At 44.6% G+C, this 22,249-nt stretch overlaps 1 long non-coding RNA gene across 1 annotated transcript; it reads left to right on the top strand.

Annotated features, from left to right (window-relative positions):
• The first annotated feature begins 274 nt into the window (after positions 1 to 274).
• Positions 275 to 16,741, top strand: LOC122162785. Its single transcript, XR_006169699.1, has 3 exons — positions 275 to 402; positions 14,729 to 14,859; positions 14,940 to 16,741. It is a non-coding gene; the product is annotated as an uncharacterized LOC122162785 (long non-coding RNA).
• Positions 16,742 to 22,249: the final 5,508 nt, after the last annotated feature.

Here is a 22,249-nt window from a genome sequence, read left to right as displayed (position 1 = left end):
AGAGTTCACTCCCTTCCCCGTTGATTCTCAATATACAAAGAAATAAACTCCTTTTATGACTACGTTCACAGCCCAGGGATTGTGCCTGTCATTGAAGCAATACAGGCTACTTTCAGATAAGATCTAGACCTAGCCTTGCTCAGCAGAGAGGAAAGGCAGACGTAGACCTCTCTCCTGCAAAACACCATCGCCCGCCTGCTGCGGGGTGAGGCTCTCAGGTGCCTCCTGATCTTCCCGCTTATCTCAGCCCGTCATCACACCTCCTTGTGTTTCCCATGCGTCACCTTTGTGCAGCGTCAACAGAGAGCCATGAGAGCCATGCAGCGCGCTTCTGTAAAGGCACACAGAGAATAACGTAAAGGAAAAACCACGCATTAAAACACAAGTGCACGCTTCGGCCGTGTAAGTGTTAATTCATGATGCATTTTCTATTGCTGAATGGATCTTATCTTGCCTGGGACCGTCTCAGGATTTGAGTTTTCTTCAGAGCTTGCGAGCTGTGTACTGTGGAGGTGTGTTGGAGTCTCCGTCCTTCAGGATTTTCTAAAAGCTGGTGTGAAAGTGGGTAACTGGGGCAAGTTTTGTGGGGCACCTTAATCTTTTATTAGACCAACTGATAAGGGTGGAAAAACGCCTTGGGCAACCTCTCCTACATTTGAAGCTGATTCTGCTCCGAGGTTGTGCTTGATAGCTCCAGAGCTCCCTTCCAAATTATACTCTTTTTAAAATAATTTGATTAAAATCAGATTGCAAAACTGACACCTAAAATGCCACAGATGACAACGTGCATGCTGCAACATACAACATGTGCTGTGTTCTACCACAAAGAACAGTGCTGTGTAGGTTGGTTAGTTGTGGCTGGGGCCTGCGGGTCCCAGTGAGCCCCACCTGAGGCTCTGTTTTTGGCACTGAACACACCATCTTAGGACATACTTAGCAGGCACGGAGAGGATGGACTGATGGTTGGATCTGATGATTTTAGAGGTCTTTTCCAAACTTAATGATTCTGTGACTTTATGAGTGGGCACAACGGTGATGGGTTTGATGGTAGGACTGGATGATATTGAAGGTTGTTTCCAACCTTAATGATTCTATGATTCTAAAAGGAAGAAAGCAAAAAGCTTTTTGGAACCTGTGGTGTGGTTATTAGGGCTGTTTTCACAGCATACCACAACCAGAATAAACACACATAGTACCACAGCACATGCAGGAAAGCAAACACAGGTACATTCTGGTTGGGACAAAGAACAAAAAGCAGAAGCGAGGCTGTGCAGTGCAGGAATCTACTTGTTGCTACTGTTCCCCCCTGCAGAGGATGTCTGTAAAGGGATAGGCATAGAAACCTACAAAAGTAAAAAGAGGGGGATGGGTGTGTGATTGCTTTTCCTAAAAGAAGTTAGACATAAAGTACAAAACGTAAAAGATGAGGAAAGTCAATAGTAAATCAGAAGAAGCAAGACTTCTTTTAACATACACTGAAACACTGTTTCTTTTTGACTACACAAGTCATTAAGGACTGCTGTTTAACGTGTGGAGTGGCCTATGCAAGTCAGGGCAGATGCCAAGCGCAGTGCAGCTTTGAGGAGTAAAACTTGGGAGCTGCACTTCCATCATGTGATTTTTCAGTTGGAAAAAAAAAAAAAAGTCATACATCGCCCTGAAGTAAAAGCTCTGCATTGGTTTCTTTCCTTGGAGATGATGACAGAATCCAGATAAAGTCAAACTCGAAATAAAATTCTCCCAGGTAGTTTCAAAGCATCAAAATTGGAGGGTGAAAAGTTCCTAAATTGCAGGAACTAGCCAGAACTTGTTAGGTTCATGACTGATAGCCACAAAGTTCAGCTGATCTTCCAGGGAACAAATAAAGTAAATTTCCATTCTGGGGGTTATATTTACCTGACCTTTCAGACTGCATTATCGCCCACTGTAATGTATTTAACTTCCATTCATGAGTCACTCTCAGACTTACTGCTTTTCACCTAAACAAATAACAAATATTCCAAACTTCTAGCCACAAATAAAGAAGGAACTTTTAGAACAGAACACTTTTACCAATGAAACATGTCACACATGACTGTATTGATGTCAGTCATATTTCCATTGAAGCTGAAAGGCATAAGAGCAGGCCAATATTTGACGATCATTTTACTAAGGCTTGAACATCACTTGAACCCAGCAGATGGCATCAATTGTAGCATCTTTACTAATTGGCCATGATACAACTTCCTTCATAAAATGTGTATACTTATATATTAAAACATTTTAAAGATGAGAAGAGTGTATAGAGTATATGTGAAAGTAATATCTATCTGCTTATTAAAATGTTTGTTCTGATATTTAAAGTTAGAAGTTAAACAGCTGTGTACTGCTTACTTACTTTACAGAATTAGCATTATTACAAATGATTAACATTTTATTAAAGTGAAGCTATGAAGATGCAAACCACATTAAACTGAGAATTATGCTGAGGCACATTTATATATTAAAAAGTTAGTATATGGACTTTGAGATGGTGAAATCCCATTATCAGGGTCCTGTCCCATGAGGGATGTTTTTAAAAAGATGCGATCTTGGCATGTGAGTTTTCCTGAGAGAAGTCAAAGCTAACAAGTAATAGATGTGGTGATGATTTGGAGCCTAATATTCAGTATGATGCGAGCTGTAGAAATCCTAAGTTCTGTGACTGGAGGTGCTCATTTTTTGACCTTGAAGTTCCTTCCAGGAGATCAGACGGGTTTGCATGCAGCTCCAGCCTTCTGCAGGTCCAGGTAAATTAAGTATTGGTCACTTCTCCCGGACTGCTAGGAGCCTGATTGTACACTGCTAATGTTTGACCTCTTGTGTCAGGAGTTGGCTGCAACTCAGAAATAAATGTTATTTCTTGATGGTCTTTCTAATGGTATTTCTGCTGTCAATCTGTTGACACAGCTAGAAGCAGTACAGCAGCAAGGTGGAGGCTTCCTGTTGTGAAAATGAGATGGGAGCCTGGAAGTCCTACAGTATCCTCCATAATCTGTTACGTGGTATATAAAATAATGCAGTATATGCACTGATGTAATGCCACGACCTATGTACACAGCACTCTTTACTCTTGGAGGTCATTGAGAAAAAATCTCTGTGTAAACCTGTGCTAAGTAAAAATCACTGAGCAAGTTCCTTAGTAGCTCATCCTGGTGTCGCAGAAAAACAGTAGGCTGGCAATGGATGCAGTGTTCCTCACATAGCTCATTACTTGCTGTTTTGGCACCAGATGCCATTTCTAAGAGGTGTTTGGTGCATCAGATGAAAAGAGGAGCGGGACTTGCCCTCTGCTCTGCCTTTGAGCACAGAGGTGAGGAGCCCTCGGGGAGCCGGAACACTGCTCCAGGCCATGACAACATCTGGGCTGACCTGCATAACACCTCAATGCCCATAAAGTTTGGGTGTAGTCAGACTGTCAGACACTGCCGTACCCTCAGTAAAAACTCTCCAGTGACTTTCACAGGAGTAGACGAAGAGCTGGAGGTGAGCGGTTTGCAAAATCTCACGTTGTTCCACTTGTGGATTGACTCCAAAAGCCTTTTAAGGAAGCTCCTGGGCTGACTGAGGCTCAGGTACTTACCCATCTTCTTTGGCAGGTTTTGCAGCTTCCCGGGAACAAAATGTTTCCAAGGCTGGATGGTTGTTGGCAGCCATTCCCACCACTGGGCAAATGGCCTGGCAGCGACGACAGGGACTGCTTCAAGTGAAGGTCCTGCTGTGAAGGACCAAAAATATGTGAAAAGGAGAGTAAAGGACTTTCTTTCCTTTTCACTACTACAATAAAATCATCTGGGTTTATGGCTCATCCCTCAGGCTTTTTGTCACACCTTTTCTGATGCTCTCAGCCTTCCCACCTGCTAAATGCCTATCTGATGGCACACGACAGACTGACAGCACATCTTTTTGTAGTTGCTCACACTGGGGAAAAAAGCCTCCGCTTGCTGAAAGATGCTTTAATTGAATGTTGTGAAAGCAATCTTCTGAACAACTGTGCTGGAAAGATGGGGCTTGCATTTGTTGCAGAAGACAGAAAGGCAGATGAGTAGGCCCAGAATGTAAGCCATGTCTACTCAGTGCAAATCATTCACACTTCATACTTTTAAGTGCCTGATTTCACATTTTCAAATGACTTCAATTTTTAAATCACTTAACAGATTGCTTCCAGTTTTGGATTATCTCTTTAGTCTCTATTAATAAATAAACCAGGCCAGGGACCATGTGCTGGCCCTGAGGAACAGTGGGCAGCACAGCTCCCATCCATACGGCTGATCTCGCTGCCCCTTTGTGAAAAGCATTGGGAACAGTCCCCAGGCCCTGGTGTTCTCTGGGAGGAGCAATGTTTAAATACTTGTAATATATGTTCTCGGGACGACAGATGGAAAAAAAAGCTGAGATTTTTCATCTATTTACATGAAGAGTTAGCGTGCTAATTTTCCACTTGTGCACTTGAGGGGGTGGCAGTGCATATGCAGAGTACAAGGTCTAGGAAAACCCAACCAAGTATAAATAATCCTGAAATTTAACACCTGCACAGCCACTGATGCTTTCAGCCCACAGAATTGTTTTATGTATTTTAATTCTCCACGTGTGGTTTTGTTAGCATCTTCCAATGGTCAAGGACCAGGACAGCTTCTCCCACGGGACAAGATAATCCTGATAAAACATTAGGAAGAAATAAAGCCCAGAGAGACCATTATTTTGCTGTTGATTCTTCACTAAACACCATAATGAGTCAGACAACTTCATATGAATAGGGGTGTAGGCAGGCGCAATTGGTTAGGTTTTGCCAAGCAGGCTTACATGGCTAAAGTTCATGGGCAGGTTCTTGGGGTACCTGGCTCTCAGGAAGCACTTAGAAAAGCAGGAATGATACACTGTTCTGCTCAGAATCTTTTCCTCTAGATTTATCCATCAGTAGCCTGGAAAGCAATTAACAAGTTCCGTTACTCCTAAAGCAGGTAACAAACACTTGGAGCGCTGAGCACATCCCAACACTTAGTTCTCAGCTATAACCACTCTTAGGGCTTCACAAAGGCTGACAGCTTGGAAATGCACTACGTATCATAGAATGGCTTGAAATCAAACTCCATGGACAGGGCCGCCAACCACCAGATCACATTATTTGCTACTGCTTTGCATAATTCACCCCCAAAAAGCCTTACTGAACATACACAATTATACTTAATGGATTACACACTGGTGGCAGAAGCGGGTCTTAGAGTAGTTCAATAGGCAAGAAGAATGAAGAGTGAGATTACAATTCATGTCATTGACAGTACCTAATACAGGGCTGTATTAGGCAGTGTCTAATACAGGGCTTTCCACACGCCACAAAAGTAGGAGTTCTCTCTCACCTGGCCACACTAGCTTGAAGTGCAGAAAATCAGGATTTTGGCTCCAAAATTCAAGTTTAAATATTTTATGTATTAGCTAGAATAGGAGCTAGCACATCCGCCAAATGAGCTGAGGGAGAAGCTGCCCCTCATCTCCCCATGTGGGCTTGCCAAGAGTCCCAATATGAGCATCCCCTGTGTTCCTAACTATGCGTGTGGTCAGAAAGCAGCCAGAGGCTTCGGGCTGAGCTCTGCAGGCTGCTGCAGTCTGCCATAAACAGCCATGCGCCCTGCTCAGTGTGGGCAGAGACCCAGTCTCCATTGGGCTGTCCCTGCAAACAGTGCAGAAGCACAGCCTCTTGCCTGCAATGTAGCAGAGTTGTGAGACAGAGCAGTACTGGCTGAAGCTGCTTGAATCTCATCACTCTGCTCTTTTTATCTCATCCTTACAAGATCATTCCTGCCTATGTTAGAAGTATTCTGAGAGCTGACAGTGAATTTTATTGGTCTTTTCTAATGTACTAAGATCTATCCCTATTCAGTCATCTAACAGGGGCTATACTAAGATTGCAGCCTTCTGTCAGTATACGCACGAATGGGACCTGCTTTCTTTTCCTATAGCTATGAAATCTATGGGAAATAGAGATCTTTGCAACTGCTACCCACAAATGTTTCTTAGCTGGCCATATGAATATAAGGTTTTGTGTGGTTGTGCTACCTGACTCATCAACACTAAGTTACCATGTCAGTCAATATATATTCGCTAGGGTGGGAGTATTTCTTAATCATGTTCATTTAATTCACTTCACCGTATTTCTAATCTCTGTCAGCATAGTGTGCACGTGTGCATAACGAGTATATACAGTGCTCATGTGACATTGTAGCCAGGAGCGCATAGAAGAGATTTAAACCATACTAGGATCCTGGAAATGCTTGCAGTTGTCCTGCAAATCAGTGCAGATGAAATTTGTGTCAACCCTTCCCCCCCAACCTATGTTGCACAGTGTCCAACTTGTTCTTCCCCCAGATTGATTTCCCAGAAGAAGCAATGAAGGCAGCCATACGTGTGACTCCATCAGCCAAGCCTGTTCCCAAAGACAGAGGACAGGACTAAGGCACAGGTTTTAGTGATTAAGACATTTGGGACTGGTATTACATTTCTCCATAATTCTTGCTCTTTAAGGACTTCGGACAACCTTTTGGCCTTCCCCCCTTGGATAAGCAGAACCATGCAAGAAAAACAAGAACATGAGAACCTGCATAGCACAGACTGCCTCAGTCTGAACTCTCTGGACTTCAAAAACCTCACACTGCACAACAACCACAGGACAGACAGACGGGAAATGGTACTGGGCACAGTGGCTACTGGTGTGAGGTTGCTCTCCTGCCCCCTCAGCAGTTTTTTTTTCAGCCTTCCTCTGATTCATCAGAAAAAAAAAAGTCACATAACAGTTGAGGTTGGAAGGAACCACTTGGGATCATCTAGGCTATGTTCATAAGATCCTCTTTCATTCTTCTCTTCTCCAGGCTGAACAAGCACAGTTCTCTCGGCCTCTCTTTGCATTACAGATGCTCCAGGCCTTTAATCATGTTCATAGCCCTTTGCTGGGCACAGCAAGGTTATTCTTGTACTGGAGAGCCCAGAACTGAGCATAGTACTCCAGATGTGGCCTCACAAGGGAAGAGTACAGGGAGAAGATCACCTCCCTCAGCGTGTTGGCCACACTTCTCTTAACGTACCCCTAGACACCATTGGCCTTTTTGGCCACAAGAACACACTACAGGCTCACAGCCAACCTGTTACAACTAGATGTTGGCCCTAAGAAGCAGCAGAACTGCTACTGACAAGTTCTTTGCAATACCAGACAAAGTATCACAGAATCATAGAATGGCCTGGGTTGGAAAGGACCTCAAAGATCATCTAGTTTCAACCTCCTGCTGTGTGCAGGGTTACCAACCAGCAGACCAGGCTGCCTAGAGACACATCCAGCCTGGCATTGAATGCCTCCAGGGATGGGGCATCCACAGCCTCCTTGGGCAACCTGTTCCAGTGTGTCACCACCCTCTGTGTGAAAGACTTCCTCCCAATATCCAACCTAAACCTGCCCTGTCTCGGTTTAAGACCATTCCCCCTTGTCCTATCACTGTCCACCCTCCTAAACAGCCGTTCCCCCTCTGCTTTATACACTCCCTTCAACTATTGGAAGACCACAATGAGGTCTTCCTGGAACCTTCTCTTTTTTAAGCTAAACAAGCCTAGTTCCCTCAACCTTTCCTCACAGGAGAGGTGCTCCAGCCCTCTGATCATCTCAGTGCCCTCCTCTGGACCCGCTCCAAGAGCTCCACGTCCTTCCTGTAGTGGGGGCCTCAGGCCTGGACGCAGTGCTGCAGATGGTACTACTAGAAATATCAATAATCATACATTAAAAAAAAAGTTAACACATTCAGCTAGCTTTAAGGTTCTCTAGCTATAACACATCCCTTCTCAAGAAGTGACCTTCACCCAGGAAACGTTCTCCAGGAAGCTAGCCCTTAAATGAGCCCAGGAAGGGGTAGAGTCACAAGGGAAGCTCAGGTGAACTGCTCGCATTTCTGCTTCCTGGGCCAGCCACCCCTTCACCAGGTATTCAATCATCAGTTCAGGTCATGACATAAAAGTTCCCCTACACCAGGATGCCCAAGTCCTCTGCAGAGCTCCGCTACAGCAGGTCAACTTCTAATCTGTACTGATATACGCAGTTATTCCTCCTCCGGTGCAAGTTTCTACACTTGCTCTTGTGGAACTTCATGATGTTCTTTTCTGTCCAGTTCTCAGCCTGTCCAGGTCTCTCTGAATGGCAGCACAGCCCTCCAGAGTATTTGCCACTCCACCCAATTTGGTATCATCAATAAACATGCTGAGGGTACACTCTGTGCCATCACCACCAACCACTCATATCTTCATGCACTGTTCTGCTCTGTGGCACTGCTTAGCTTATTCCAGAGAAGAAGGAATCCCTAACATCATTATTCTTCTTTCTTTCTGTTCTAATCAGATACGCCTCGCTTTGCAAAGGCTGTTGTAAAAATATTTCACTTCTCAGCATCAAAGTCAGCAAGTGTGGGCAGATTTGTAATATATCATAATGGTGTGTGGTGTTTCCCAATGACAGGAAGAATCTGAAGTGCATATGTAGCAAAATGTGAAATTGAATTCCTCTATGTGGAAAAAATGGCACTTACTGATATTCATTGACACTTGCTGAACACTTCTGGAGACCTAACAGTGGATGTGAGCACAGTGAGGCGGTCGGCCGTGAGCTTTAGCAGTGGCGACAGCAACAGACTTTTATAAGCATGATATTCAGGCTCTTGTTCGTAGCCCGTGAAGATGCATAGCTAGTAGTAGTGCTTATATTGAAAAATAGTGTTTGGTAGCTGAGAATTTGCTCTATCAAACAGTGTTATTGTGCTATTTGAATCCATTGTATTTTCCATGGAAATAAATAGGAGGCATTACTTTCAGAGTAACCTACTTATTTCATATGTGACCCAAGACAAATCCTCTTCACTCAGAGCTGCACAGGCAAGCCAAAAAGTTGGACACCCGTGGTGCAGAGTATATTAGCGTTTTTTTTTCCTGAATAGAAATAGATCTTAGATACACACATGATGACCTTTGTGGAAAACAGTATTACACCCTATGAGATCTAGAATGGATTGGTCCCATGTACGGCCTGATAGACATATCTGTCTAAACCATGTTAATGAGCACCTTTACAGATTTCAGACTCCATTAAAATTGTTTAATGCCATAAAGACTACTATTAGCTAAATGACCTGTAAAAGCTACTAGTTAAATGAGCTCTAATGCTCTTTCAAGATGCTCAGTGATTAGGCTTTTGGATTGAACGCATATTTAAATTAAATTGCATTTTAAGTCCTGGCCCATTTAAATTTTAAACATTCAAAGGGCTGTTTTTTACTGTGTGGAGAAAACAGTAGCTGCACCTTAGGACCAATTCGCTGCACTTTGAACAGACAGATGAGGCTGTGCTGGGAGGGGAGGTTCTGCTGTCATTATTCTCTGCTGGAAGCCAATTAACAAATGTGATTTGAGATTCAGTAGGAGCCACCAGTTTATTGAGTGGTCAGGGGCTTAAAATTGTCTTTAAATCTGCGTTGAGTTGCTGTGTATTTTCCTTTCGTTAGTTTTGTTTGTGAGCATTTCCAGACCTCAGGGTGTCAGACATGACTAATTCATTTGACCAGGTGCCATAAGCAAACTGCCTGTTCTATTCAAACCTACTTCAGATCACATTTGTACTATTGCATGCTTCCACACGTGTTAGAGAAGATAATATCCAGTGCAACCATTTAAGCAATTTGCAAGGCAAGGGACAGGACTGCAGCAATCTGTTCTGTGAATTCCTCTTTACGAGGAATTTCTGAAGGGCCTGAAAGTCAACTCAGTCATGCTTGAAGTTCCTCCAAGAGAAAACAGGGCCATGCACTTCTAGACGTTTAAAGCACCAGCAAAATGCAGTATCCAATGTACAAAGGATAATCTCACTGATTTATGATACTTCTCATGAAATCACGCAGCTCTTCTATTTCCACTTTCTGGGAGCTTGCCACCAGCTGTGACAGTTGTGTGGTGATTGAACATCAGGGATCAGCCTCACAGCTCTCACTCGAGCATGGCTGGGCCCCACCCTCGGAATGTAAAACCCAAGGCTTCAAATATCAGGCTGAAGGGTTAATCACTGATCCAACTTTGTTAATACAGGGGACAGCAGGCAGATGGTTAATATTTCACCATCCATTGGACTCGCTGCTCAAAACAGCTGCTGAGTACATGAAAGCAACCTTGTTTTAGGGGAGTAAGATGGCCCAGGGCAAAACAACAGGCAGAACCTCTTCCTCCAAACTCCACTACTTTGTGCAGTAAGTTAAGAAGAGGATGATATGTGCAGAGGTGGTATCCCTGTGGATAGTAGAGAGCTGGTAAACGTTCTTAGTTGTGCTGCTTTGTCTAATTGAAGGCACTCAGGTGACAAGATGTCTAATTATTTGTTGTATTAACCAGGTCACACATTATCTGTCTCCTGCTAAGCATTTCTAACCAAACTACATGATTATTTTGTTTAGCCAAATTTTGTGAGTTGAATGAAACCCTTTCAACCTGTGAAGTCAGCAGAACTTATTTGGTTCTTTTAATCTGGTCAGTCTATCCAACAGTTATTACTACAGTGATAAAGGGAGTTTTCTCACGTGAATGAAGAATACATTAAGATATCTCTTAAATGCAAGGCACTTTTAGCTGTTCTGTATTTACTAGTGAGATACAGTTCTGGTGCACTGTCACCAGAGCTAAAGCAGCAGTCAGGCTTGCCAAGCCAAAAGGAAATACCATTAATGAATAGAAACAACTCATTGTAATAATCATAGAATCATAGAATGGCTTGGGTTGGAGGGGACCTCAGGGATCATCAAGTTCCTCCCCCCACACCCCAGGTGGGGTTGCCAACCATAGATCAAATACTAGATCTGATTGTCCAGAACCCCATCCAGCCTGGCCCTGAACACCTCCATGGCAGTGTGAACCATCAAGTTCACAAGGGCCCACCTTTCAAGTTTATCAAGGTCCCTCTGGATGGCACCCCTTCCTTCTGCTATATCAACCTCATTGCTCAGCTTGGTGTCACTAGCAAACTTGCTGAAGGTGCTCGCAGTCTCATCACCTGTGTCACTGATAAGATGTTAAAGAGTACCAGTCCCAAGACAGACTCCTGGGGGACAGAGCTTATTACTAGCTTCCACCTGGACACAGAGCCACTGACCACAATCCTGACTGTGAACTTCCAACCAATTCCTCATCCACTGAATAGTTCACCCTTCAAATCCGTATCTTCCCAATTTAGAGATAAGGATGTGGTGGGGGATCATGTCAAAAGGCCTTGCAGAAGTCCACATAGATGACATCAGTTGCCTTCCCTTTGTCCACTGATGCTGTCACTCCATCACAGAAGGCCACCAGATTGGTCAGGCATGAACTTCTCTTGGTAAAGCTATGCTGGCTGTCTCAGATCACTGCTCATCCCTCATGTGCCTTAATATGTTTTCCAGGAGGATCTGTTCCGTGATCTGTGAGATCTGTCTGTGATCTCAGACACAGAGGTGAGGCTCACTGGCCTGTAGTTCCTCAGGTCCTCTTTCCTCCCTTTCCTGAAAGTGGGAGTGATTTTTTCAGTCCCCTGGACTTTGCCTGACAGCCATGACTCTTCAAATAGGATGGAGAGCAGCTCAGCAGTCACATCAGCCAGCTCCCTTAGGACCCTGGATTCACACATCATCCAGCCCCATGGACTCATACACATTCAATCTCATGAATTGATGTCAAATTTGCTCCACCCTTACAGTGGTGGAGGATTTTGCTCCCCCAGTTCCCAACCAGAAGTTCAGGTTCAGAGATGTGAGAATCCTGGCTGCCAGTGAAGACTGAGGCAAAGAACTCATCGAGTACCTCAGCCTTCTCCATATCTGTTGCAGCCAATTCTCTTTTCTCATTTAGGAGAGGAGATACACTCTTTGGCCTGTGTCTTCCATACCTTCTTGTTGATTTAACATCCTTCACCAAGTTCCCCTTCATCTGTGCCTTGGCTTTCCTAATCCTATCTCCCCTGTATTCTTTGGAGATGGCATGTCCTTGCTTCCACTACCTGTACCTGCCCTTCTTTTCCCTCAGTTTGACCAGCAGGCCCTTGCCAGCCCATGCTAGATCAGATTGCCCTTTTCCTTCCTGCTTTCTTATTCTGAGGGATGGAGAACTCTTGCATTCTCATAAAAGCATCCTTAAAGAGTAACCAGCTTTGTTCCACTCCTCCTCTAAGGACTTCTTCCCAGGAAGAAGCAACAATTCCTTAACCTGAAGTTTGCTCTCCTGAAATTCAGGTTCCTGAATCTACTCTTCGCCAGGCTCACGTTCCTTGAGATCACAAACTCAAGCAGGGCACTGTTGCTGCAGCCCAGGCTGCCTCCAATCTTTATATCCTTAACGATCTCCTCCACATTGGTGAGCACCAGGTCCAGCAGCACTTCACCTCTGGTCAGTCAGTTCAGTATTTGAACCAGAAAGTTATCATCAATGGACTCAGAGTAAGACTCTTAGAGTAAGACTGCTTAACACAACTTTGGGAATGTCAGTTTGAGAACTTTATCTGCATGAAACACCCACAGGAGTCTTTGGAAGGCTATGTTCCTTGCTCTCTTCAGATGTGTGTAGAGCAGGAGAATTCCTCTGGATATCAGGGGTACAGCCTTGATTTGAAAGCGTTGGTAAAGTTCCAGAGTTTTCAGACAGCTTTGGGCAAGCAGACAGTCTGTTTTGAAATGACTTTTGTACAACTTTAATTCCTCTGATCTTTCTAAGTCACTCAAAACTTTGGTCTCTACCTTAGACATCTTTTCTTCTTTTTTAAATTTCTCCTAATATAGCAATATCCCTTCCAGCTTGAAGGTTTTCAAGACTGGACAAAGTGCTTTGGCTCAGAATTTCACTTCTTGATGCAAAACTGAACAGTGCCATGGCAAAAGGCGCCTTGACATCTGAAATGCATCTGCAGAGCAGAACACTGGAGCTGTTGCACACTGACATACGTGCACTCATAGACATGCACGTCTACATGTACGCATGCGTACTTCTTCTTTTGAAATGACATTTCTCCCATTTTCACCCTCTAGATCTCAGTTTTTTTCCAAGAAATCTTCAAGGACATTCTCCAAGCAATCCCCTGTCAAGGACTTGGCCAACTAGTTGGCTATTCAAAACAATGCCTTGCTGCCAAGATTTCCAGATGTTTGCATGGTGTGCTCAGTCTTTTAACAGCCCAAGTGTTTTGTACCAAGGGCTGAACATTTATCCTCAAAAAACGGGGTAAAAATGATCTACGAAGAATAGGGCAAGAGATGGAAGTAGTAAGAGGACACTAGAAAGAAATGGATGTACAAAATGAAAACAGCAGATTTGAAAACAAAGAAGATGTTTTATGTAACAAGAACCCCCATTTTAACCTTTTTGCTTAAACATATGTCTGATCTTTCTTGCTACCAGAGGAAGACTTACAAATTCCTGCAGAAAATTGGATCAAATATGGTATGATTCTGAAGAATAATTGTACAATAAACTGCACTCTTTTGCTTAACAGGTATGTTCAGTGTATATTCACTGTTAGGAAAATTTTTTGGTTATTGAAAACATTAAGTCTTATCAAACCAATACAGCAAAAGCAGAATGAAATAAATTCTATTCCATTTTTGTACACTATCAGCTCAGTTAGGTTGCTCATGCAAAGCCCAAGTACCACCGTGTAGATACATCAGTTAGGCATCTATTAGTTCTTCAATAATTGCACTACCTCTGAACATCCAGCTAAGCAAAGAGCTGGAACAGCTGAAGAACAGAGATAAGCAGTGCCAAAGTGAAGTTCAGATCAAGAGTTCTTCTTCCTAAATTAGTCAGCAGCTTGATGAGGTTAACCCTAAGGAGAGTTTTGGAAGAGGAAAATGACAAAATCAAGCTTAACGTGCTAGCAAATTTTTCTAGCCAGGCAGCTTCCAGCGTACATCGGTGCATGGGGTTGTTTTTCCACAGGTAAAGGACTTCACAGTTCCCTTGTTGAACTTCTAAAAGTTCCTGCCCCTCCAAATCTCCAGCCTGTCCTCGCTGGCAGCACAACCCCACAGTGTCTTAGCCGCTCCTCCCAGTTTATATCATCAGCAGAACTTGCTGAGAGTGCAGCAAGTAGTGTTTATTTAAGCAGAGACATCTCATCATTTTTGCTTTTCAAGTTAAAACATCGTCAATGACTTTCATGGTGTCCTTTCAGCATTACAAAATTGGATTCTTGGATCTGTAATGCCACAGATTATTTTTTTTGAGTTCTGAACAAGAGGTATGTCTGTGTCCAGCTGTTTGTCCTCAAGCTCCACTTGGCTCTCTTTATATGTGACAAACATGGCTGATTTCTGGGGAATGAGCTTCTTTCTCAGCCTGGAGGATGACGATATCTTCTATCCCATCCTCCGGATCATGCTGAACATAGCATTGTTTGCATTCATGACAGCCTTGTGGAACTGGAAGGTAGGAGTCAGGGCTGGTGCTGAGCCAGGCGCTGCAGCACAGGGAGGGGGGTCAGAGGGGTCAGGGCCATCCGCAGGGCTGGGCTGGGGCCCTGCCTGGGAGGAGAGGCCGTGTCCCAGCGGGGCTGGCCAGGCTCGGCTGGGAGTCCCGGGGCAGGCACGGGGCTGGGCCTGGCTGTGCCCTGGGTTGGGGGGTGCCGCTGAGGCTGCTGGGGATGCTCCCCTCTCACTTGCTGCTTTCTGTGCCCATACAGGAAGAGAGACAGAGGAAGTGCCAACACGGAGGTAACCGGGAAGATTCTAGAGGTGCTCCACATCCACTCGCTCTGTCTCCTTTGCCAACGGTTTGGGACTTCCACACGTCTTCACAGCATGCGAGGATGCAGTAAGTAAAATTGCCCCCTCTTGGAGCACAGCAGCCCCCTCCAGTCACCTCCCACCAAATGGAATCCCATTAATCTGCAGCCCCAGGTGCAAGAAAAGAGACAGTGAGAGAAGAATCCCCCCATGAGGACAGGGACAAGAGGCAGCAAGCCTGAAAAATGCTCCTGCAGACCAGCAGCCAGAGGAGCTCCTTTGGCTGAGGACATCAACCCACAGAACCCCTGTAATTGCAGGAGGGAGCCCACCAGGACACACAGTCAGTAAGCAGCAGATCCTGTCACACCCTTCCAGGGAGCAGGAGCTCTCCCAAGAAATCTCTCTCTGGAAGCAATGTCACAGGTGTTCGTCTCCTCTTTCCTGTGCAGGAGCAGCAGCTGCAGCTCCTCTTCTCACTACTCAGCCATCTTCTATGGAGAGAACACAGTGGCTGTGATCTCTCAGGGATCTGATCCCTGAGGGCAGGAACCTGAGCCTGACATTCCCAGAGGCTTTCAGCATGGGCTGGGAGCTGTGGCAGTCCTGCAGGGCAGCAAAGGGCAGAAAGCAATGAGGCTGGGTGTCCACAGTGGGACTAAGAAGATAGAGGCCCCAGCACCCATTCTGCTTGCTGCTGTAGGACAGGCAGCGACCTGCGAACGGCAGAGAGATGCTTCTGTGGGCACCACCTCTCCTAGCTGTGGTAATTGTCTTCTTCAAAACCCCTGCTTCACTTCCAAAGAAGGACCTATCCCCGTTACCCCCCACACTTGTGCCAGGCTCGGGCACTCCCTGCAGCCAGAGACCTGCACGGCCATGTGGGTACTCAGACGGGGTCACCACAGTGAGGTCAGGGACAGGAAGGGATAGATCCAGGTTGACAGCAGCCACAGGCACCTGAGATGCTGGCTCCTGTTGCCTGTAGGGAGCTGGCCCGTGTGCTGCTTCCAGGTCTGCCACAGCCTCCAAATCCCACTGGAGCCAACCCCCCCAGTCCCCCACATGCAAGAACTCACAGGGTACACAAGGTGGTGATTCTGGTCCCTACCCTTCCATCCAGAAGAACTAGCAGTGCCACAGGGCAAGGGAACTCCTTAAGACTGGACTGTGAAAGCCCTGGAGTAGCCATGTCCAACCCGCAGGCTGCTTGCAACCCAACCCAGCATGTTTTGCTGCCAACCCCTGTTGTGCACCATCATGGCAGCACTGAGCTGCCCTGCCTGGCCCTGCGTGTGCAACCATCACACCCATCACTCACAGCAACCACACAGCAGTGTGCTGTCAGTGCTGTGTAGGCTGGAAACAGGTGACATCGCAGTGTAGTGCCAACCAAAGTGGTGGCAAATAATTATATGCATTTTGATACACTGCCTGAACACTGTCCTGCAAAGACTGAAAAACATGCAGTTGTGCTTTTTGTTTTGATAAAGGAATTTTTATAACAGGTTTCAAGAGTGTCAGAAAAATCAATTTTTTTGTAAATTTGCAACTCCATTTTCAGTCACTATAAATACCTTACCTGCGATTTTTCAAATGGAATATATAGAGCTGCAATCAGATATTCAATGCAAAGAAAAGTGTGACCATGTCTCTTTACCAGATTTTTATAAGCCCTCTCTTACCAGATAAAGATATCTCACATTTCACAATCATTATTCATGTCATCATTTTTTTTGGCAGTATGTACATTTGTGAGCAACTGTTTTCAAGGATGAAGTACAAGAAGAGTAAGATTTCATCAAAAATCTCTGATAAGCACCATGAGAGCTCACTGAGAACTGCACCCACTGCCATCAAACCAGACTGATGCGTTAGTTTCACTAAAACAAGGTCACATATCCCACTAGTTAAATGGTTTTGTTGCTCTTTTTAAAAATGCTTTAATAAAAAACGTTTTAAATCTTTTTCATCATGTTTTCACCACTGACTTGGATATAGGATCTGAAGGTGTACTGTGCAAGTTTGTAGATGACACTAAATTGGGAGGAGCTGTTGATGTCCTCAAGGGCAGACAGACCTTGACAACAGACTCTTGGAGCCTCCAGCCTCTGCTCTTTCTGACCTCTTTCCTCTTCTCCTTACATGGGTCCAGGGGGGCACAGACCCAGCAAACAACAAATCTCAGCCCAAATTTTTTCACTGAGGAAGGAGACAGAGTGAGGACATGGCCTCAGCAAGTGGCCATGAAAGCTGCCTGAGGATTCCCATGTTCAGTCCCCATTTACAAGGACTTCAATTCCAGAAACACCAGCGAACTGCTCAACCTTTTTAGCAAGGTCAGTTATCCCTGGCATAGTCAACAAGCAGCTTGAGTCTTAAGGAGTCTTGCTCGTTTGTATGAAAGAGGCTTTGTTGGTTGCTGACTTGCAGTGGGCCATGTGATATGGGCCTGGAGCAAACCAGTAAATTCAGAAGCCAAGCTAATGTATGAAGAGAGAATTTTCTCTTGAGAAGGTAAGGGTGGGGCAGAGGACATGGTAATTACACGCTCTTCATGAGCCCTGCTTTTCTTTCTTTGCCCAAAGCAACTTTGGAGAAAGCGTTCCTATTTGTGTATCTCGCATCAGCTCTGCCCTCCCCCCACACAAGGAAAATTCCCATTAAGATCTGTTTTTCTTCGAAGGAAATTCAGCAGCAACGGGGGATAACATAATCCATGGTTGGTTAATAAAAATCTGGGATCCTCTGCTGGAAGCCCTGGAGCACAGACTGCAGTACTTGTAGCAGGGACAAGTGCTTGATGCACAGAATGGCCACGACAAGTCACAAGGTCCTGGGGGGGATGCAGTCCTCTTTCTCTTTCCACTCTGAGCTCTTCTGCTTTACTAGCTCTGGGAAGGTCTGGAGAGCAAGGACAACAGAAATGGGTGATAATTTTCTATTGAGTGAAGAATAAGAGATGCTTCAGGCTTCAGATGCCATCTTGGTTATGAGAAAGGGTGAACTTGCTCCTCAGGCCTAAATTCGTTACAACCACAGAACCCTAAGTCATCATTTGTCACCACCTGCTTTGCCTTAGGTAGCAATGCAACAGGGTGACTAACCAAGCACTTCAACTGTGAGTGCCCACCCCAGACCTCCTGGCTTAGAAACGTTGGCTGAGTCAGCTCCACCTGTAGGACCTCAGCAGACCGCAGCGTGTGGAAGTGAGGAAGGTAGAGCTCCAGAGGAAAAGCTATGATGCATCAGGATAGCAGAGTAAACAGCTCTGATGTATGTTGCACAACGCTGAGGAAAAATGATACAGAAACTCACCTCGTTCGGTAATAAGCGGCTGACTGAAAGGCCCTCCATGTTTGGATGTGATTTTCCCATAGACATGTTTTTACAGCTGCGGTTAATGTGTGACTAATCCTCACTGTGGAGTAACCACACAACCACTCCTTGGAGCACACAGCGCTGTGCCTCATCAGTAGGGCTTTTGCTTGAAAGGAGAAATGGTGACATCTGAAAAGACTATTTAAAGCCAACAACGCTTTTGAACAGAGCTCTAATCGTTTGCACCAGGCTCCAGAAACTCTCAGCTAGGTTTAGGTATGTAGCGAAGCAACAACAAAACAACAACAAACACATAATAAATAAATATAAACACCTCTCAAGAGCAATAAACAGCTCAAAGGCTTCTGGTGTTGGGCAGCTGCTATCAAACATTAACAGCAGTATTTCAGCAGGAAGAGCAGACTCAGTCAATATTTCCAAGAGCATATGCAAATTATCTTTCCTTCCAATATCATATTAACAGCAATAGCAATAGAACCACACTTTCAGCCCCCCCAAAATGCATGTACCATAGCCACAAACCCTCCATACTTATCCTGTGCCATGCTGAGAGCAATAAACCTCCAATGAGACCTTGACCCATTCCTTTGGGTCACGGCGATTTAACTCCCAACTGCTATTTTAAGTTATTCCTATAATGAACTTCAGGCCTGGCTGCACTGAATGGGGAAGGACTGGTTCCTCCACCAGCAGGGCTGCATGCAGCATGCCCAGTCCTGCTTGCTTCGTGTGACAGCCCCTGAAGGACTGGCCAAACCCTGCTCTCCATTCAGAAGCTGCATTTCTCAGCTGCATTTTTCCCCAGTCTTTGTGCCCCATCCTTGAGCTCCAAGCTCTGCATGCAGAAAGGATCTGGCTGGCTCCTGCTCGTCCCCTCCAGAGGAAAGGCAGATGGGACTGGCTTTGATGGTGGATTTCTTGAGGTTTGGTGGTGCATACAATTTGGGAATAGTTTATGCCTACCACAGTTTGAAGACCCTAGGACTGATGGCACATCTTAAGCACAGAGCTGTCCCCACTCGGGTTTCTGGGGTCAGAAATGCTTCGATGCTCAGCCCAGAAGGAGTTCGTGTTGAGGCCATTTCTACCCAACAAAGTCACAGAGCTTAGTTAAACTGCAGCAACAGCTGTGATGAGATCAAGCCAATTATCCGAGTGTTAACCTTTATTTTTAAGTCTTACCTGCATATTCTTTGCTTTACACCATTTACAAATAATGCAATTCTAAAAGCATTGCATGTTTTCTGTTTTAAGATCAGCAGTTGCAGTTCCTGATTTCTAGTTTACACATGTGCAAATATACGAGCGTATGTGCATACATATATGTGTGCTTACACACACAAAGCAGAGTGCATTATTCCTGATTTCAGTGCTTTCCTTGTTTCTTCTCAGCATGAATTAATCCTTGAGCATATACAGAAGGTCAGTGAAAAGCTTACTAGTGCTTTGTACAATGTCACCCATCATGATGGGTTGGTCGCTTCCAACCCAAGCCGTTCTGTGATATCCATGATGGTGAAAATTCCCTATATTTGCTGGAAATGCCTTTGCCAGTACATCCTGCTTGTCTCTTTCTTCCTTTTTTTTATGTGCATCACACAGATAATTATTCTAAAACCAGCTAATTGACAGTGCCCTTTCTTTCCCTCTCTTATTCCCAGCCCAGTGCAGAATTTCCTCTTGCTGGACTCCCTTGTCCCACTGAAGTTGATCCTATTTGTTACTTATCAGAACATTCAAGTACTCTTAGTACCCCATGCTATCGAAGCCTCCAGATTCCCAGCAGTGAGTATAACCCCATGTACTCCTTTCCTTTCCAGCTTAATAAAAACATTTCAAGAAAAGCCCCCAGAATGAGGTTTCCTCTCTCTGCTAACTCCTCCACAGCCCACTCCCCACACTTTCCAGTTCTGCCATTAATCCCTGCTTCAGCCTTCTGACTGTTCATTTTCTGCTTGACACTGATAATTGCTTTCCTGAAGGCCAATTTCACTGGACTGCCTGCAACTGGAAAAAAAAAAAAAAAAAAAGCTATCAAACAGCAAGAGATCTGATTAGCCAGGTTTCATCTACTTTCGGTGAATCTGTTTTATATTTTATCCCATGTGTCAGCACCCTATCTTTTAATTTTTCTGTTCTCTTGCAAGATCCTGCATACAATCAAGGCCAGACCTTTGATTTCCTTAGCAGACACTGGACTTCATATTCTGCAGTAAAATTGCTGTCCTCTGCTTTGACAAGCTTATGAAAAATGCTGTCCATCTGGCTTCCAGTTTCATGAGCTGAACACCACCCCAGACAGCCACTATTGGTTAGCAATACCCAAGCAACTATTTGGGTTACAGCACCTTTCTTTCATCTCTTGCCATACTTAAACTATTTTCTTTTGCCACTACCTCAAGTGGAGCAACTTTCACACTGCACTTTTATTCCACTACTTGTTTTCAGCATTATACTTTACATCTTAGTCATGATGGGGTCTCAGATAAGGCATTTATACAGATCACAGATCACACCTAAAATAGTTTTTCTTCTCTATATGTCCACAGAGTGGATCTTTTTTTTTTGGGAGGGGTCCCTGATTTTCTATTTCAATTACAAGATTATACAGCCTCTTAGATTTGCTTTAGTTTCCTTGAAAGGGCCTAATGCAACCTGACAAAGTGAGAACTGTGAGAAGTCCTTCGGCTCTCATCATTTGCCTGCCTTGACACTCGGCACATTTACACCCTCCAGCTCATTTTTCCAGAACAAAGAAGGGGTCAGATTTTCTGCCAGCCACATTCTTTGCATCTCACTTATGAACAAGATCAAATGTGATAATTGCTCCAGTATGGATGAAAAGGAGTCAGGAAGCACAGTGAATAGAAACACGACTCAGGAAAACCCAGGCTACCCTGTGCCAGAGCACAGAGGCTGTCTCTCCTTATTCTCTAACACAACAAAATTTCCTTCAAGTGTTCTCTGAGGATCAAACAGTTTCATTTGTAACGGTTGGGCACAGAATTCTTCCCCCTTTTCCTGACCAATTTTTCCCCTCCTTGCCACACTAACTTCCCATATGATCGCTGACAGAGGAAGTGGAAAGAGAGGTCTTGGGAATCCCCGAAGAAGGGAACCATTCTGTTAAGATATTTACCCAATACAGGAAACTGCACTGCTCCCAAAGTAGTTTTACTCAGTTTAAGAGCCTGGTGAAGTTGGCATGCAGCTAGAAAGTGCATTGTGGTTCTCTTTTGCTATGGAAGCAAGAATACAGTTCTGAACACAGTCCCACCATCCTTCGTCCTCATCTCAAAGCCTACCAACTACCAACACTCCTCCTGACACTTTCCGTTGTGAAATGAACAGCCAAAATGGCTCCTGTGCAAGCAAAGAGAGATTATAAATTAAAAATACAGTAGCTAGCTACAAAACAAAAGTTTCTTACACATCAGAGCACTGACAATGAAAGGTATTGCAAGGTATTCCAACTGATGGCCCAGCATAGCTCATAGTACAAGGTCAAATATCTCACTTGTTTCATGTTTTTGTTGCTCTCTTTTATATTTTAGTAAATTTGCATATATTAAAAAGTTTTGTTACTTATATGTGTTAACATTATTACATATTTTATATGCAACCCAAGACAATTCCTGCTCACTCAGTGCAGCCCAGGCAAGCCAAAAGCTTGGACAGCCACAGCATAGGTGCAGACCCACCCAGACAAGCAGGGGAACTTTTGACTTCTCCATTTTGTGAAGGACATTTTTCTCTACTTCACTGCTCCTTCATCTCCTCCAACACCCAGCTGCTGCACCCAGGAGCAATTGATCCTGAACTAAATACTTAGGCCTGCTCTGTTCTCCCTTCCTGAAGGTATGATCTCCAAATTTGTCCTGCAAAGTACGTTTTAGTAGAACCGTAAAATGATAGAGTGGTTTGGGTTGAAAAGGATCTTTAAGATCATCCAGTTCCAACCTCTGCTATATGCAGGGGCACCTCCCTATAGACCAGGTTGCTCACAGCCCCATCCAGCCTATCCTGGAATGCTTCCACGGAAGGAAGGAGTTGGTATTGCCCATACTGGAGTCTTCCCTGATCTCAAAATCCTAGAGGCAGAAGCCAGGTCATAAGAGCAAGCCTTGTGGAAGACT

Source organism: Centrocercus urophasianus, unplaced genomic scaffold (genome assembly GCF_019232065.1).
Source record: "Centrocercus urophasianus isolate 14NV4802_14NV808 unplaced genomic scaffold, USGS_Curo_1.0 seq_10, whole genome shotgun sequence".
NCBI classification, from domain to species: domain Eukaryota; kingdom Metazoa; phylum Chordata; class Aves; order Galliformes; family Phasianidae; genus Centrocercus; species Centrocercus urophasianus.
This window is presented reverse-complemented; position numbering and strand designations above follow the sequence as displayed.